Below are 19,937 nucleotides of genomic sequence, written 5' to 3' on the forward strand. Positions count from 1 at the left end.
TGGACCGAAAGGTCCTGTTACCGTGCTGTATGTCTAAATTTAACATTTAAAAAACGTGACAGCCACAGTCTGGGAAATGATGAATGATTCAGCGTTATGTGCCACTTTGATGTGATCTCAATAAGCATGCTGTTTACTGTACCGTGGCACAGGGCAAACAATTCTTTAAGTGGTTTTGTTTTGTTTCCGATTTAGATCCACATTTCCTTGCTCCCTCATCATTTTATAAAACCCCTCACGCCGAGACTTTTAAATTTAGATTAAAACTTTTTTTAAATTATTAGTCAATGGCACTGAGGAACAGACGTAGGAGAAAGCCACTTATTATGCAGGGGAAAATTAAAGGTCTACTTTTGAAAAAAAATGTTTAAAATAGAGTCTTTTATTTTAAGTTGAGACGGGATATAATCAAACCATCGTTCATCAGTATTCTTCCTTTGTTGCTGTCACTCCAAATCACCGGCTTATTCAGCCCACTGTTAAAACTGTCCCCAAAGTTTAATCTCTCCTGCTCTTGCCCCTAAAATCTTACTTTTTACTTTTCAAGTAGTTATTCAAGCTACCCCTTTCAAAACTCACGCATGGACACTCGGTGACTCTGAAGGGACTCTCTTTTGCACCTCTTTCTCTCATACTATAAGGAGCGCCGGGTATGGTGACTTTTTGTCTGCCTTATGGCAGGCAGAGGCAATTTTGTGTAATATTACATTTTTGTACTATTACATGACAATAAAGGAATCTGGAATGGAGTGCTGCAACATCTGCCAGCCTTATTTAAAGTAAAGTGGTGGAATTCCGGTGAGTGTTTATTCTCAAGTGTCATCAGCCGGCAAAAATAATCCTCCAAATTACACGATAGGTTTTAGTGCTTTGCCAGGTGTGAGAAACCTGTGCATCTACATTGTTACATTTTAAAAGGTGCATCATTTGATGGAGATGATTGTGGACTTCAGGAGAACACAAACCAGTTCTCATTGAGAGCTCAGCAGTGGAGAAAGTCCAGAACTTCAAATTTCTGGGTGTCAACATCCCCCAGGATCCGTCCTGGAACTTCCATGTCGATGTAATCACGCAGAAGGCTCGCCTGTGGCTATACTTTGAGAGAGATTTGAGAGATTTAGTATGTCACCGAAGACTCTCGAAAACTTGTACAGGTATACCGTGGAGAGCATTCTGGCTGGTTGCATCACCGTCTGATATGGAGGTGCCAACGCTCAGGACAGAAAAATCTTAGTGAGAGTTTATGGTCACATACATAAGTACAAAACGCAGATGCACTAAAATTTTTACTTGCTCCATGTGGCATAATATATAACTGATGTATGAAATTGTATTGCACCATTCTGTATCTAACGTTTATTGTATTTTGCAAACTATCATAACATATTTGTATCCAATTTTTATCATTTATATCTATACTCAGGTCCCTTTTCCACCTTTGTTTAGATTTATGAAAATATTTCTTCTTTACTCCCCTCAGAAGTAATAAATACATAACTAATGTGAACTTTTTTGTATCTGGATTTGATATTATTGTTTCTATTTCAACATCATCTAATAGTAAATCTTTCTTTGGCTTGGCTTCGCGGACGAAGATTTATGGAGGGGGTAAAAAGTCCACGTCAGCTGCAGGCTCGTTTGTGGCTGACCAGTCCGATGCGGGACAGACAGACACGATTGCAGCGGTTGCAAGGGAAAATTGGTTGGTTGGGGTTGGGTGTTGGGTTTTTCCTCCTTTGCCTTTTGTCAGTGAGGTGGGCTCTGCGGTCTTCTTCAAAGGAGGCTGCTGCCCGCCCAACTGTGAGGCGCCAAGATGCACGGTTTGAGGCGTTATCAGCCCACTGGCGGTGGTCAATGTGGCAGGCACCAAGAGATTTCTTTAGGCAGTCCTTGTACCTTTTCTTTGGTGCACCTCTGTCACGGTGGCCAGTGGAGAGCTCGCCATATAATACGATCTTGGGAAGGCGATGGTCCTCCATTCTGGAGACGTGACCCATCCAGCGCAGCTGGATCTTCAGCAGCGTGGACTCGATGCTGTCGACCTCTGCCATCTCGAGTACCTCGACGTTAATTGTGAGTCGGTGGTGAAGAAGGCGAATGTAATGCTGGCATTAATTTCAAGAGGAATAGAATAGAAGAGCAGTGATGTGATTTTTGAGGTTTATAAGGCATTGATGATACATCACCTGGATTAGTGCCAGCAGTTTTGGGCTCCTCATTTAAGAAAGGATGTACTGACATTGGAGAGGGTTCAGAGGAGGTTCACAAGGATGATTCTGGGAATGTTTGACAGCCCATGGCCTGAGCTTGTTGGAATTTAGAAGGATGAGGGGGGGCGATCTCATTGAAAGGTTGTTTCCCTTTGTGGGAGAGTCTAGGATGAGAGGGCACAACTTCAGGATTGAAAGGCATCCGCTTAGAACAGAGATGCAGAGGAATATCTTTAGCTAGAGGATGGTGAATCTGTGAAATTTGTTGCTACAGGCAGTTGTGGAGGCCATGTCATTATCTGATGAGCTGAACACCTCCTATGCTCACTTTGAGAAGAGGAATCAAACAGTGCTCACTAGAATCCTGGGTGTCAACTTATCTGAAGATCGGTTCTGGACTTTCCACGTTGATGCAATCACAAAGAAGGCTCATCAGCGGCTATACTTTGTGAGGTATCTGAGGAGATTCTGTATGTCACTGAAAACTCTCGAAAACTTCTATAGGTGAACTGTGGAGAGCATTCTGGCTGGCTGCATCACTGCCTGGTATGGAGGCAGCAACCCTCAGAACAAGAAAAAACTCCAGAGGATTGTTAACTCGGCCAATGACATCACAGGCACCAGGCTTCACTCCATCGAGGACATCTACATGAGGTGGGGTCTTCAAAAAGCAGCCTCTATCCTCAAAACCCCCACCACATAGGCCGCTCTGCTATCTTCGGGTAAAAGGTCCAGGAGCCTAAAGACGAGATCTCAGCGGCACAAGGAGAGCTTCCTGAATAATCAATGAACTTTTTGTGCCCTATTATTTTTTTATAGAGTAATGTTGCAAGATGGTTATAATATGAATGTTTGCTCTCTGACGCTGATACAATAACACTGAATTTCAAGACTTGTTCATGACAATGAATCCTGATTCTGATTCATTGGGTGTACTTAAGGCACATTGGAGTCGGGCAGTGGAGCTGAATGGGAGAATGGGTCAGCTCATGATTAAATGGCAGACTCAATGGGCTGAATGGCCTATTTCTGCTCCTATGTCTTACAGTATAGTCTTAAAATGTTAATATGAGTGATAAGGCCTGAATTAAAATGACTGTTGAATACATTGTACTTATTAAAGCAACAAATAGGATTGAATTGAATGGTTTACACTCCCATGCACTGGGATACAGGTTTGTTTTGGAAGTTGACTCACACTAAAGTACAACAGGAAATGTAGTAACCGAATTCAAAATGCTCGTTCTCACATATTTCATCCTTTTGATGAAGGGCAACTTTTTTGGAGGAGTTAACAATATCAGTTATTATTCTTGCTTTTAGTGTGAACTAGTATCTGGCACCCCTTTCTATTGTACACTTCCGTACTCCCAGCAGAAAGGACCCATTGATGCCCATCTCCATGTAGATGTCAATTCAAACTACAACTGGCCCCTTTTCAGCCTCACCTCTCTGTACATTTCTGGATTAATTATCTCAGCCACTCTGTGAATCAAGTCAGTAGAGTACTAACTTCCAGTGAGATCTGTTATGACCACTAATGTCTTATCACAGGCTTTGCTCATTTCATTTTTTCGGCAAACCCCGAAGCACTTTCCACAAATGTTCCTCTGCCTGCTTGAATTTGCTGGTCTGTCCTTTGATGTTACTCAACTTTGATGGTATCACATTGACTTGGAATATTCACATCGCAATCTCTCACCTTATGCTTCTCCTGTGGCAACAGCCCAGAAAAATGCATCTGTTAGCACAATTTCTTTTTCTGGATTGTATTTCACAGTGAAATCATTATTCTCAAGCCTTAAGACTGGTCTTGCTGGCGCATCACTTTGATTTTCTTCTCCATTTTCTCTAAGGATCTGTCATTTCTTTCTGCCTGCTTAAATCAGTATAACATTAAAACATTGTACAGCATTGAAACAGCTCCTTTTGGTCCAACCTGACCCTCCCAACCATGATGCCATCTATGCTACTCCCATTTGCCTGCACTAGGCCCGTATCAATGCCTTTCCTGTCCAAGTATCCGCCCAAAAGCTTTTTAAATGTTGCACCTGCTGCCATCACTTCCTCTTGCAGCTTGTTCCAAATGACCACGCTCCTCTGTGATAGAAGGGACCTGGGTGTTAAAGGCTTCATTGGAGATATGGATCTGGAGCTCGGGCGTTGATGGTTTGAACTGAATTGGAGTCTGTGTGGCTGCAGGGGCTGCGGGAGCCCTGGAGGTGAATCCATGGACACTCAGTGACTCTGGGGAACTCCCTTTTGCTTCTCTTTCTCTGACAGCGAGCAAAGCTCATGCTAAAGGTGAGTCTTTGTATGCCTTAAGGCAGACTAAAGGCAATTCTGTGTAATTTTTCATTTCTGTTTTATTATATGACAGGCAGCATGGTTCGCAGAGGTTAGCACAACGCTGTTATAGTGCAGCGACCTGGGTCTGAATCTGGCACTGACTGTAAGGAGTTTGGTCTAGGTTCCTCCAGGTTCTCTGGTTTCCTCCCACTGTTCAGAAACGTACCAGGTTGTAGGTCAATTGGGTGTACTTGGGCGGTATGGACTGGTGGGCTGAAAAGGCCTATTACCGTGCTGTATATCTACATTTAAAATAAAATTTAAAATTACAATAAATAGTATCTGATCAGTGTCTCTGACATCCACCATCATGGAGTGCTTTGGGAGGCTGGTCATGGCTGACATCAACTCCAGCCTCCGGAGTTGCCCACCGGCCACACAAATCCGCAGGAGGTGCCATCTCCCTGGCTCTCCACTCAGGCCTGGAACACCAAGATACCAAGGGCACCTGTGTCCAACTACTGTTCGTGGACCACAGTCCCCAGCAAACTCATTCCTAAACTTCAGCAACTGGACTTCATGCCCATGAACCTCTAGAGCTGAATCCTTGTCTTTCTGTCTAACAGACCAGTCACAGAAGATGGGGAACGTCTCCATAATCACACTCAACACCAATGCTCCTCAAGGATGTGGACTCAGTCCCCTGCTATGCTCTCCCCACACCCATGACTGGACATCCTGATACTGATCCAACTCCATTTATTTGTAAATGGTATTTAGATTATTTTGATAAAGAATGTATAGGTGATAGATGTTTTAAAACCAAAAATATATTTTGAAAAAAGATCAGAAGAAGCCACAGAAGGTGGTGAAAACACCATGCAAACTTCTCTTCCCTCCTGGGGCTCCACCTACACCTCCCGTTCCCTGGAAAAGACACCGATGCACTGAAAGACCTATCACACCCGGACTCACTCTCTTCTCCCTCCTCCCATCGGGGAGAAAGCTCAAAAGTGTGCACCACAGACTTAAAGTCACTTTCTTCCTTGTCATCAGGAGGCTCAGGAATGAACCCCACAACATTGCTCTCCTTTGCTTTGTACTAATTGACCTTTTTGTTTTCATTCTAACTCTTCCCTCTGTAATTGTGCATTTCTTCTCCTATATCATACAATTTTATGTAGAATAGAGTTATCCTGTTAGACTGCCTGAAGAAGAATCCTTCTCATTGGATGAGTTATCATATGACAAATAAAGGTCAAGGATTCATCCTACCATGGTCATCATCTCTTCTTCTCCCATCCATCAAACAGAGAATACACGTGTTGAGAACAGCCATTCTCAATCACTTCTTGGCTATGGCCCCTAGAGCTAAGTCCCTGCTCATACAGTTTATGGGCCCCCTTCCCTGTGAAGCAGACATGTTTAGTTGGTTTATTCTGTACCTCTCTCCTACCAACTACTTAAAAAAATTATGATTTCAGTCCGTGCCCCACCCCCCCTTAAGGGTGCTGTGGCCCTCCACGTATGGCCTCCATTGTGAATGGCTGCTTGAGAACAGGGATTCAATGTTAGTTTATTTCCTGCTGTTTTCAGACATTTGAATGGATCTCATGCTGGCAATAGATGATGTCCCTGCACTGACTTTTGTAACTATATTTTGCTCTCCTCCTTGCCCCGTTTTCTCTATAACGCCGTTGTTTGACTCCCATAACACCACTGCTTACTGATTTGTCTATTTAGTTGATATCATTGCACTACCTGCTACATGAGCTGACTTGTCTGGATAGCACACTAAATAAAAGTTTTTACTGTATTTTGATGCACATGGCAATGCACAATTCAGTTCAAGTTTACGACTTTTCTATACCTTTGCTTTCTAATTACACTTTCACGCTTAAATCTAGCTCTCACCATGTTTACATTTTGACTGTTGGCCACTTGCTAATGAAGGATGCATCAGGTGATTTCTACACAGAATTATGGGGTATCAGAGATGCAACAGTACAAATAGGACATGTGTCTTTGTCCCCATTGACACCAGCAGTAATAGAACTATTAGATTGGATAGATGGAAAAAGGAAATTGGAAATGTGGTGTAATAAGTGGGTTTTGGGTATCCTGTTTATAAAATTGGATTGAATTGAGTTGTTTATTGAAATACAGGGGAAAGTTTTATTTTGTATTCCATCAAAACAGGTAAAGCTATACATAGTACAACAGCATGTAAGATATGACTGTACGTTTATAGCAATTAAAGCCTATTAATCTTGAATTCTGCTCTGTCGGGTCTAAATGATAGAGCTACAATTTAATCGTGCCATGGACAAGGCTATTCGAGCAGAGAAGCTTGGACATTGACCCCAAGGATCCAGAGGCCTCTAAAATTCACTGCCTCAACACCTTAATGAGGCAACACGACATTCAGGAAGAAGTCGGTAAGAGAGATCTGCTGTTTGCGCAGGTCATTTTCCAGATGATTAGCGACAGTGAGACTTACTCAGCCATTATGGGGATCCTGCAAAAGCAGTACCTGCCTCTGAAGAACGTACTCTGCACCAGATATCTCCTGGGCAGCCTTGTGGGAGCTGGGGAGAGCTTGTGGCTGCATCAACATTACGGTAGCCGTCTACCAGGGAGAGGCGATCAGGGACATCTCTGTGGCTGGTCTCAGGTCTGATCTGATCAGACAAAGGCTCTTGGAGAAGGGAGATCAGACCCTACAGGACGTAGGCACTAGAGAGGGCTCAACAGAACGCAGAGGATTACTTCATGGCCGCCACTTGGGGAGCCCAGGTACTGCCATCTTGCAATGCAGGTCCCAAACAGCAGCCACTATTGCTGAGAACCTGAAATGCTATTACTGCAGCCAGCCCCCAGCCCCCATTGAAGAACTGTCCTGCCAAAAACGCGATCTGTTCCAGCTGCAGAAGGATCCTATGCAGGGGTATGTAGGTCCAGACCTATCCCTTGCAGTGCCGCATGTGAACAGCGGCCGACACCATCTTGGACCGTGTCATTTCCGGCTCCACTTCTGGTTGCGGAGAACAGCACGGTAGGGATCTGAGTGCAACGGCCGGGGTTGACGTCACTTCCGCTGTCACTTCTGATGGCGTCCGCATGCAAACCAGGGGGCAGCCATCTTCAGGGTGGACATCCTGAACACACACAGTAGCAGCAAGTCAGACAACAAACTGACACTGGCATCCGTCGTTCTGGACCAGAGCGGCCCACATCAACTAGCAAGGTCCATCATGGACATTGAGGTAAACGACTACATTATGAACAGCTTATTCGACACTGGAAGCACCAATACTGTACAGCACTGCTCCCTCACAGTGACCCCAGTCCAAGTCCCATTTGACTGAAATCTAAGGGAACTGCACAGTAACGCTAACTGTGGGTGGCATCAAGTATAAGAATTTTAAATTGCTCATGACGCCACAACTTTGTGCACCGGTCATCCTGGAGCTTGACTTCCAGTGCCAACTTAAAATTGTTCTGATGGAATATGATGGGCTCCACCCCTCCCTCATGGTCTGTAATAACCAACTGTTGAAACACCCGCTTGTTTCCTCGAACACAGCCAACCAGCAAACCAAACACCGCCCACTGCTCATGACCTGCGGTCTGTCTACCCTCCAGGTCGCATCACTCCCCCTCCCCCAGCCCATTCAAAAACTTCACTCCCCCCCCACCCCCCCAGCCCATTCAAAAACTTCACTCCCAACTGAAAGCCTGTAGCAAATAAGAGTGGGTGAATCAGTCCCTGGGACAGAGCCTTTATCAAGACTGAGGTTAAAAGAGCACAGCATCAGCCCTTGGAGAACGCAGGTAGTGGTGGTAGAGAGGAGAGAGAAGCACAATCTGGCCATAGACTATAGCCAGACCATCAACTGGTTCACCCTCTTGGATGCCTACCCGCTCCCCCTCATAGCCGACCTCGTGAACAAGATTGCCCAATACCAGGTCTTCTCCAACACTGACCTTAAGTCGGCCTATCACCAGCTCCTGATCCGCCTGGAAGACAGCCCAGACATGGTGTTTGAGGTGGACGGCCGCCTCTATCATTTCTTCAGGATTCCCTTTGGAGTCAGGAACAGATTTTCGGTCTTCCACAGGGAGATGGACCAAAACTCTGCCTGGACAATGTGACCATTGTGGCCATGACCTGAAGGATCACAAAGCTAACCTGCAAAAATTCCTCCGTACAGTAAAAGCCCTAAATCTCATGTTTAACCAGAAGAAATGCACGTTCTGCACTTTACATCTGACTATACTAGAGGGTATGCTGGAGAATGGAGTCATTGGACTCGACCCTGAGCGTATGTGGACCCTCCTGGAGTTCCCACTCCCCCTTAACATCAAGGCCTTTTCAAGGTGCCTGGGGTTCTTTTCATATTATGCACAATGGGTCCAAAATTATGTGGAGAAAGCCCAACCCCTGGTAAAAACTATTACTTTTCTCCCATCAGCAGAAGTCTAAGTGGACTTCACATACATCAAAGGCGACATTGCCAAGGCAGCGATGAACACCATAGATGAATCCATTCCATTCCAGGTGGAGAGTGATGCATCCGACTGCACTGGCTGCTACGCTGAACCAGGCGGGCAGGCCGGTGGCACTTTCTCCTGTACCCTCCAGGGCCCCAAACTCTGGCACTCAGCCACTGAGAAAGAGGCCCAGGCCGTAGTGGAAGTTGTGCGCCACTGGAGGCATTACCAAGCTGGCAAACCGTTAACCCTGCTGATTTACCGACGAGCAGTCGTATTTATGTTTAACAACAAACAGTGAGGAAAAATTAAGAAGGCCAAGATCCTGAGGTGGAGAATTGAGCTGTCCACCTACAACTATGAGATCTTGTACTGGCCCCAAGGGGCCTCAGGAAGCTCGATGCCCTGTCCCGGTGTATCTAAGCCAATGATCACCTCTAAGCCCTACACAACAGCCTCTGCCACCCCTGGGTCACCAGGCTCTATCACTTTGTGAGAGTTTGCAACCTCCTGTACTTGGTTGAGGCCATCGGGGAGCTGACCTGGTCTGCGCAGAGTGTAAGCCACACTTCTATCGGCTGGAGAAAGCTCACCTGATCAAGGCCACTGCTCCTTCGAATGTCTACGTATGAAACTCAAGGGCCCCCTCCCCTCCACAAACTGGAAGGTGTATTTTCTCAACACTGCTGACGAATATTCATGATTCCTGTTTACCATCCCCTGCCCAGATATGATTAGGCCACTGTCATTAAGTCCCTGAGTAACCTTTTCATGCTCTTTGGATACCCAAATTACATCCACAGTGACTGAGGAGTTGCGCCAATACCTGCTGGCCGAAGGCATAGCTACAAGCAGGACTAACAGCTAATAACTCCCAAGGGTATAACATAACATAACATAACAATTACAGCACGGAAACAGGCCATTAGGCCCTTCTAGTCCTCACCGAACCAAACACCCCTTTCTAGGTGGAAAGGGAGAATGGCACCATTTGAAGGCCAGTCCTCCTGGCCCTCAAGTCAAAAGGGCTGCCCATCTCCCAGTGGCACGAGGTACTATCAGAGGCGCTCCACGCCACCAGGCCCTTCCTCTAGACAGTGACAAATGTGACCCCCGCATGAAAAGTTATTCTCCTTCCCCAGGAGGTCGGCATCCGAAACAATGCTATCAGTCTGGCTGATAACCCCAGGGCCTGTGCTATTCTGGAGACACACCTGAACCCGCAAAATCAGACCTGCTGGTTGAGAAGATCCACCTCGTCCATGCAAATCACCAATATGCCTACATACTTCACCAGGATGCGCAGAGAGACACTGTATCTATCCAGGATATGTCCCCACAACTGAGGTGCTCGCTGAACCAACCATGGTCGATCAACCAGCACCTCCCCCTTCCTCGCAACTACCAGAGACATGGTTTAGGATCCGACCCTGCCATCAGTATCAATTGCCCCGCCTGCCCCAATCCCAACCCACACCCGCTCACCAACTGATTCTGTTCAGCCCATCACACAGGGCACCGCCTAGGAGCCTACAGCAACAATACAGCCATAGCAACACCATACTCGACAGATAAAACCACCAGACAGGCTGAACCTGTAAATAGACTCTGACACTTCACTCTGCCAGACATTGTTCAAAAGAAGGAGTGAATGTGGTGGAACACTGTATTACAAGCATTGTTCTGGTTGGCCCGCTTCCGATACTGTAATTCCTCCCCCTCCAGGATCCCTAATAAAGGCAGTACTGCCCAATCCCCTCCCTCAGTACTGCCTTGGAATCAAGCCAACAGGATGTAAGCTATGACTGTAAGTTTCTAGCGATTAAAGCCTATTAATCTCAACTTCTGGTCTGTTCAGTCTAATTAATAGCGCTACAAGGGAATAAACCCCTAACCTATTCAACCTTTCCCTATAACTTCTTAGTAAATCTTCTCTGCCCTCTTTCATTCTTATTGATATCCTTCCTGTAGTTGGGTGACTAAAACTACTGTGCTCCTTTGCCACGCTTTAGAACAACATGCTCTTGGAGGTGTATTAATACCCAGGAAAACCAGTCTCCTAGCAGCCTTGTTACCATGGAAACTTAAATATTATAAGGATAGAAGCAGTAGTTGGCCAGCATTCCTGATAAGGCCTTGGCTGATCCTCAACACCAACCCACTTTCACCAGCATGTTGTCTCCAAAAATAAATATAATTTGCAAAACTGTCGTGTCCTTTTCTTGACAAACAATTCACGGTGTTTTCTCTTGCTCCTTGTTACTATGGTCTCTGGAGTCTTGGAGAATGAGAATGGTTTATTTTAAACAAGCAAGCTAATGAAAGGGACTGACAAAGCAAAAGCTATTCGGCTTTTTTTTCTGGTTGGAGACTTTAGAACCAAGGGCAGAGTCTTTTTAGGTTAAAAACATGAGGACTAAGATTTTTTCTCCCAGGGGGTTTTGAATCTCCCACTCCAGAGACCTGTGAATGTTCAATTCTTGAATATATTAAAAGATTAATTTATTGTCATGTAATAGTACAGAATAAATAATATGACACAAAATTGCCCTCTTCTTGCTGTAAGGCAAAAAGTCACCATTAGCTTTTCCTGGAGTCCCTTCCAGAAACAGAGAAAACAAAGCAAAAGAGATTCCCTTCGGAGTTACTGAGTGTTCATGGATTCATCTCCACTGCTCCTGTACGATTCATCTACAACTCAAGCTCCAGATTCAAACCTCTGATATGATCAGGACCTGAGGCCCCTTGGGAGCCTTTCTTGGCCTCAGCACCCTCTAAAATCCTGGTTCCGATACCTGGTTCCCATGAGCCAGTCTCCAGCAGCCCGCAGTCTGTGTGGCTCCCCCGACCGCAAGTCACCCACAACCTTTGTGGGTCCCTCAGCCACTGAGCCCCTCGCTGGTCCGCCAGCGTGGTCACCTTCCATGTAGGGTCTTTCAGCTACTGGTCTGCTGCTGTGGTCATTCTCTTGTAAGGTTGTCTCCTCTGCTTCCAACTTCTCAACAGTGGGGGAGGGGTGTTTTCTCTGTTTCTGGTCCGCTGCTCCCCAGAATCTGCAATCGTTTGTGGCTGATGCTGAGCACATCTGCCATCTTGGGCACAGACTTCTGTCCTAGCAAGATTTCACGTAAAACACCATCAGCCCCTTGAACAGGTTGTTTCAAGCCTGTACTGAGCCGTCAGCATTAGGACCGGGCGGTGGAACCCTTTTGAGCAGCACTGTGCTTCTGCTCTCCCAAGACCGCGCCAGCGTGTTCAAGGATCACTTTGAGAAATGTTCAGAAAGTTTATTAGAATCAAAGAAAATTAGGTTGGAGTTCTTTCACGCCTGCTCCACCAGTCAATGCCATCATGCCTGATCCTTTGTCTCAACACCATATTCCTGATCTGTCCCTGTACCCACAGATGCCTTTTGTATTCAGAAATCTACCTCTCGCTACCTAAAGAAATTCCATGATTTAATCTCCAGCACAATCTCAGGCAAAGAAAAATGGTGCCTAATGAACTGAATATTGTCACATGGCTGAAGCAGCACCAAAATATTTATATATATTTATTTTAAATTGTACTTTTATGTGCACCTGATTATTATGTGCTGTGTATTGCGTGTGTACATGTGTGCACAGTATTCCAACTAGTTAAAATGTACAGACAGATGATAATATACTTGAACCAGTGGGATAAAAAGAATGGTTGACATTTCCTTTAACCAGACCAGTTAAATGGAGAACCAAAGACAGAGGTGAAGTGCCAGTTGATGAAGTAGACAAAGACGATGTGGTCAAACAGTAATCAGGGCTTTTATTAGCAGAAACTCATGGTACAATAATGAAAGACAATAGGTGCATCTACAGTTATACCCAAGGGGAGTGTCCTTAACAGTAGAGATTATGCACAGCCAATGTTAGTACAGCAAGGCTCGCCAGAGGGGGGAGACAGGCAGCTTGGCAGACATTCACCACAAGAGTACAGAAGACCTACCTCTCCCACAGATGCTGCTCGATCCACTGAGTCCCCCCAGTAGATTGTGTTTAGCTTTCGATTCCAACATCTGGAATCTCCTGTGTATTTCCAATGTAAAACCTGGATTTGTGTGCTATCCCAGCAAATCAACCCTTACTTAAGCACAACAAAATAAAACAAAAGTTCAGAGTGTAGTGTTAGAGAGAGACAAAGTTCAGTTCAAATTGTGCAAGGGCAGCATCATTTTACTCATGAGAGATCCATTCAAGAATCTGATAACAGCAAGGAGGAAAATGCCCTTGAATCTGGTGGGGCGTCTCTTCAAATTATAGAAGAGCAAGGATGCGATTTTTGAGGTTTATAAGGCACGAGTAAAACCTCACTTGGAGTATTGTGAGCAGTTTTGGGCCCATCATTTTAGAAAGGATGTGCTGACACTGGAGCGGGTTTACAGCTGATTCACAAAGATGAATTTGGAATAAAAGGAACATTTGACTGCTCTATGTGCTCCATAGACTATTACAGCACAGTAAACAGGACCTTTAGTCCTTCTATTCTATTCTGTGCTGGACTATTATTAGCCTAGTGCCATTGACCTGCACCCAGTCCATAGCCCTCCATACCCCACCCATCCAGGTACCTGTCCAAAATTTTCTTAAATGTGAAAATTGAGCCTGCATTCACCACTGGTAGCTCGCTCCAAACTCCCACAACTCTCTGTGTGAAAAAGTTCCCCCTAATGTACCCCCTAAACTTCTCCCCTTTCACCCTTAATCTGTGTCCTCTGGCTTGTATCTCACCTATCCTCAGTGGAAAAAGCCTATCTACATTTACTCGGTCTATCCCCCTCATAATTTTAAATACCTCTATCAAATCTCCCCTCATTCTTCTGAACTCCAGGGAATAAAGTCCTAACCTGTTTAACCTTTCTGTGTAACTCAGTTCCTGAAGTCCCGGCAACATCCAAGTAATCTTTTCTGCGCTCTTTCGATATTCCTGTTGTTAGGGGTGACTAAAAATGCACAAGTTCAAGTTCTTCATTTATATAGCACATTTTTTCAACTTGCATTGACCAAAGTGCTGAACAAACCAAGGCAATCGATCAAAACTAGTACAACTATTTATAGAACAACAGATTAACATGTTATAAATAGACCACATTTGCAGTGAATAGTGCTGTGTTGTTGGAGGTTAGAAACGTATAAAGGGTTTTGAACGTTAAACACTAATGAGAGAAGGTATGCTTTAACCTGATTTAAAGCAGTTGAGGGAGGGGGGTAGCTTAATGGCCAGGGGAATGCTGTTCCACAGTTTGGGGGCCGTAACCGCGAAGGCCCAGTCTCCCCTGCAGACTAGGGTGTAAGCAGATCAGAGATATGTGGGAGGGGGGGGCGGGGGAGCAAGGTCATTGAGGGCCTTGAATGTAAATAGCAGCAGCTTGAAGTTGATTCTGAGCCACACTGGCAACCATTGGAGGGAGGCCAGAATTGGGGTGATACGGTTCCTCTTTTTAGCACCTGTCAGGACTCTAGTGATGCCATTCTGAACCAATTGGAGGCAGGTTAGGAAGGACTGGCTAATCCCAGTGTATAGAGAGTTAGTGTAGTCCAGACATGAGAAGATAAGGGCATAAATAACCCTTTCGAGGTCCTTGAGTGAGAGGTCCAGTTTTATTTTAACAGTGGTATGGAGCTGGAAAAAACAGGCCTTCACCACGTCATTGACCTGTTGGTCCAATTTGAAGATAGAATCGAATAGCACCTCAAGGGATTTAATGTGGGGTTTAATAAGAGTGGAGAGATTACCCAGGGAGTCTTGGTGAAATGGTGAAATTAGGGGGGCTGAATAGGATGATCTCAGATTTAGTCTCATTAAGTTGGAAGAAGCTGCAGGTCATCCAGCATTTTATGTCTTCCAGACAGTTGGTGAGGTTGGTGATTTTTGACTGGTCATCTGGAGAGGTAGAGTTGGGTGTCGTTGGCGTAACAGTGGAAGGAGATGCCATGTTTCTGCTTGATATGGCCGAGGGGAGCATGTACAGCAAGAAAAGAATGGGGCCAAGGATGGATCCTTGTGGAACCTTGCAGGAGAGGGTGGCTGAGGTAGTTGCCCACATTGACCATGAAAGCCCTGTCAGTGAGGTAAGATTTAATGCCAACCTCCTGCTAGAGACGGTCTATCAGAATAGCGCGATCAACGATGTTGAATGCTGAGCTGAGGTCTAGGAGCATTAGAACAGCAGCACCGCCCGTGTCCGTGATGAGGAAGGAGTAGGTCGTTGTATACCCCCAATAATCATATATATCTTTGGCTTGGCTTCGCGGACGAAGATTTATGGAGGGGGTAAAAAGTCCACGTCAGCTGCAGGCTCGTTTGTGGCTGACAAGTCCGATGCGGGACAGGCAGACACGATTGCAGCGGTTGCAAGGGAAAATTGGTTGGTTGGGGTTGGGTGTTGGGTTTTTCCTCCTTTGCCTTTTGTCAGTGAGGTGGGCTCTGCGGTCTTCTTCAAAGGAGGTTGCTACCCGCCAAACTGTGAGGCGCCAAGATGCACGGTTTGAGGCGATATCAGCCCACTGGCGGTGGTCAATGTGGCAGGCACCAAGAGATATATATGGATATATATAACCATATAACAATTACAGTACGGAAACAAAACATCTCGGCCCTTCTAGTCCGTACCGAATTAAGTGATCTCCTCTAGTCCCACTTGCCTTCATCCTGCGCATAACCTTCCAATCCCCCTCATATCCATGCATCTACCCAACTTTTTCTTAAATGACAAAATTGACCTTACTGTAACCATCTCTTCCACTCAGCTACCACTCTCTGAGACAAGAAGCTCCCTCTCATGTTACTTCTAAATTTTTGCTCCCTAACCCTTAACTCATGACCCCTCGTTCCAATCTCACCTACGCTCAAGGGGAAGAGCCTATTCACGTCTACTCTATCAATTCCCCTCATAATTTTAAATACCTCCATCAAATCCCCCCTCAACCTTCTACGCTCCAATGAAGAAAGACTCAATCTTTCTTTGTATTCTAGATACTGCAATCCAAGCAACATTTTAGTAAATCTTCTCTCACCCTCTCTACCTCACTGATATCCTTCCTATAATTTGAGTAGCAGAACTGCCCACAGTATTCCATATTCAGCCTCACCAATGCCTTGAATAGTCTCAACATCACTTCCCAACTCCTATTCTATGCTAAGATTTATAAAGGCCAGCATACCAAAAGCCTTCTTCACCACCCTATCCACATGAGAATCCACTTTCAAAGAACAATGAACCATTATTCCAAGATCTCTCTGTTCCTCTGCATTTCTCAACACCCTCCCCTTCACTGCATACATCCTGTTTTGATTATTATTCCCAAAATGAAGCTCTCCACACTTATCGGGATTAAACTCCATCTGCCACCTTTCAGCCCACTCTTCTAAGCGTCCAAATCCTTCTGCAGTCCATGAAAACCATCTTCACTATCCAAAACTCCCCCTATTTTTGTATCCTCTGCATATTTACTAACCCAATTTACCACTCCGTCATCCAAATCATTAATGTAAATGCCAAACAACAAGGGACCCAACACTGATCCCTAAGGCTCACCACTCATCATCAGCTTCCATCCTGGCAGACGGTTATCCACCATGACTCTCTGGCATCTACCTTCCAGCCACCGTTGAACCCATCTGACTATCTCAACATTAATACCTAGCACCTGAATCTTCTTTACCAACCTTCCATGTGGAACCTTATCAAAGGCCTTACTGAAATCCATATAGACTACATCTGCTGCTCTACCCTCATCAATTTTCCTAGTCACCGCCTCAAAAAATTCAACAAGATTTGTCAAACATGACCTTCCCCACATAAACTCATATTGGGTGTCCTTGATCAGTCCATGCTTCTCAAGATACTTATACATATTATCTCTAAGAATACTTTCCATTAGTTTACCGACCACCAACATCAAACTTACTGGCCTATAATTACACCTGGAGCCATTTTTAAACAGAGGAACCATGTTGGCGACGCGCCAATCCTGCGGCACCATGTCCCCCTCTACTGACTGTTGAAAAATCACTGTCAGAGCCTCGGCTATTTCCTCCCTGTCTTCCCTCAAGGTCCTGGGGAAAATCCTGTCAGGACCTGGAGACTTATCCACCTTTATGTGCCTCAAAAGTTCCAACACCCCCTCCTTCCTAATCCCTACATTTTCCATAATCACCCCTTTTGCTTCCCTTACCTATATGATTTCATATCCTTTTCTCTAGTGAATATCGAAGAGAAGAACTCATTCAATATCTCCCCCATCTCATTCGGCTCCACACATAGTTGTCCACTCTGATTCTCTAAGCGACCAATTCTATCCTTCACTCTCCTTTTGCTATTTACATATTTGTAAAAACCCTTCGGATTTACTTTCACCCTGTTCACTATAGCCATCTTGTACCTTCCTTATGATTTCCTAATTTCTTTCTTAAGCTTCTTTTTACAATCCATGTATTTTCCCCGCATCTCGTTTATACCCTTATATTAAATGTAGGCCTCCCTTTTAATTCAAACCAACTTTCTAATCTCCCTTGAAAACCACGACTCTCTCAAAATTTTGGCTCTGCCTTTTATCCTAACAGGAACATAAAGATTCTGCACCTTCAAATCTTACCTTTTAAAGACCTCCAAATTCTCCTCTACCCCCTTCCCATAAAACAAATCAGCCAAACCACTCCTTGCAAATTCCTTCTCATTTCTTCAAATCTGGCTTTCCCCCACTCAAAGACCTTAATCTTTGGACCAGACCTATCCCTTTCCATAATTATATTGAAACTAATGGTACCATGATCACTGGATCCAAAGTGCTCCCCAACACAACCTCATTCACCTGCCCTATCTCATTCCCCAACAGCAGGTCCAATACTGCCTCCTTTCTAGTGGGTACCTCAACGTATTTCTGCAAAAATCTATCCTGCACACATTTTACAAATTATAAACCATCCAGCTCCTTCACAGAATGTGTTTCCCAATCTATATACGGAAAATTAAAATCTCCCACTAACACAACCCTGTCCTTATTACAAATCTCTGCTATTTCCTTACACATTTCTTGCTCCCCACTAGGTGGTCTATAATATACCCCTACAATTGCAACTTCTCCTTTTCCATTTTTTAATTCCACCCCTATCGCCTCCTTTGATGAGCCCTCCAATCTATCTCACATTTTCCCTGACAAGCAATGCCACACCACCCCCTTTTACCCTTCCAATTCTATCACACCTAAAACAGTAAAATCCGAAATATTTAACTGCCAGTCACATCCCTCCTGCATCCACGTCTCACTAATTGCCACCATGTCCTACTGCCAAGTGTCTATCTACACCTTCAGCTTGTCCACCTTCCTTAAAGCATTAAAGTAAATGCATTTCAGAGATTTCCCACATCTTTCCCTCTGTTTATCCCTATCTTTCCCATCTGTTCGGTACAAGTCCCACCTCCCCCCCAAAAGGTCCCAGTGATCCAAGAACTCGAATCCCTGCCCCTCACTCCACCCCTTTAGCCATACATTCATCGTCCACCTGATACCATTCTTGCCCTCACTGTCACATGGCACAGGAAGTAATCCAGAAATGACCCCCTTAGTAGTCCTTTTTAGCTCCCTACCTAACTCCCTATATTCATTTTTTTAGGACCACTTCACTCTTCCTCCCTATGTTGTTGGTACCAACATAAGATTCTGTGCTGTGGTGGGCTTTGTATCCTGACTGAAACTTTTCCCTCATTTTATTTTGGTGAAGGTAGGGAGATAGTTGGTAAATGACTACTTTTTCAAGGACTTTGGAGAGGAAAGGAAGTTTTGAAACAGGTCTGTAATTTTTGGGGATAGTGGGGTCAAGGTTAGATTTCTTCAGGGGGGGCTGAACCACTGCATGTTTGAAGCAGGTTGTGACAGAACCAGTGGCTAGGGAGCTGTTGATGGTGGAGAGGGTGCTTGGATCCGTGATGTCGAAGACATCCTTCATGAGGGTGGTAGGGATAATGTCAAGGGGGCAGTTTGTAGATTTCATGGAAAACACAACCTTTCTGAGGGTGGGTAGTGTGATGGGACTGAAGCCGTCCAGGTTATGTGGACAGGGTGTGGTCCAGGGTGGTGGGAGGAGGGATGTTTTTCCTAATGTTCTCAACTTTCTCGATAAAATCTTTTTAAAATTCTTCACATTTGGTGAGGGATGTGTCCAAGTTTGTAGTGGGTGGAGGGACTACCATTGAGTTTATGGAGCTAAAGAGGACTGTGGGGTTATGTGAGTTATTGGCATCAGGCTGGTGAATTACTTTGTTCTCTCAGCCTTCATTGCATCCTGATATGCATTCAGGTTACGTTTTCGGATCTCGAGGGAGACATGGAGTTTGTCTCACTTCCACCTCTGTTGGCTTATACAACTCAATGAAGTTTAGAACAATGAAGGAGGATCTCACTGAAGCATTTTGAATGTTGAAAGGCATGGACAGAATAGATGTAGAAAGGTTATTTCCCATGGTGGAGAGACTAGGTCAAGAGGGCACAACTTCAGATTTGTAGAGTGTCTGCCCGCTAAGAACAGAGATGCAGAGGAAATTTTTGAGCCAGAGGGTGGTGAATCTGTGGAATTTGTTGCCACGGGCGGTTGTGGAGGCTGGGTCATTGGATGTATTTAAGACAGAGATTGATGGGTTTCTGATGAGCCAGGGCATCAAAGATTATGGGGAGAAGGCCGGGCAGAGGGGCTGAGTGGGAAAATGGAGGGGCAGACGGAATAGCCTATTTCTGCTCCTATGTCTCATGGTCTTAACTACTGCCCATTTCCAGTGGGGGGGAAGGGGGACGTAGTGAGGAGGGAATATACTGGATGCTTTCCTGAGGCTGCAGAAAGTTTTCTAAATGTTATCTTATTGTCAGGGTTGCTGAGAAATGTTAATAGTGACTCTTTGTTTGCCTTATAGCAGGC

At 45.0% G+C, this 19,937-nt stretch overlaps 1 protein-coding gene across 4 annotated transcripts in view; it reads right to left on the bottom strand.

Annotated features, from left to right (window-relative positions):
- The window catches only part of arhgap39 (Rho GTPase activating protein 39), a 579,720-nt gene that overhangs the window by 224,908 nt on the left and 334,875 nt on the right, over positions 1-19,937 (bottom strand). The window lies entirely within an intron of this gene.

The sequence above is a fragment of the Narcine bancroftii genome, chromosome 1 (assembly GCF_036971445.1).
Source record: "Narcine bancroftii isolate sNarBan1 chromosome 1, sNarBan1.hap1, whole genome shotgun sequence".
Taxonomy (NCBI): Eukaryota; Metazoa; Chordata; class Chondrichthyes; order Torpediniformes; family Narcinidae; genus Narcine; species Narcine bancroftii.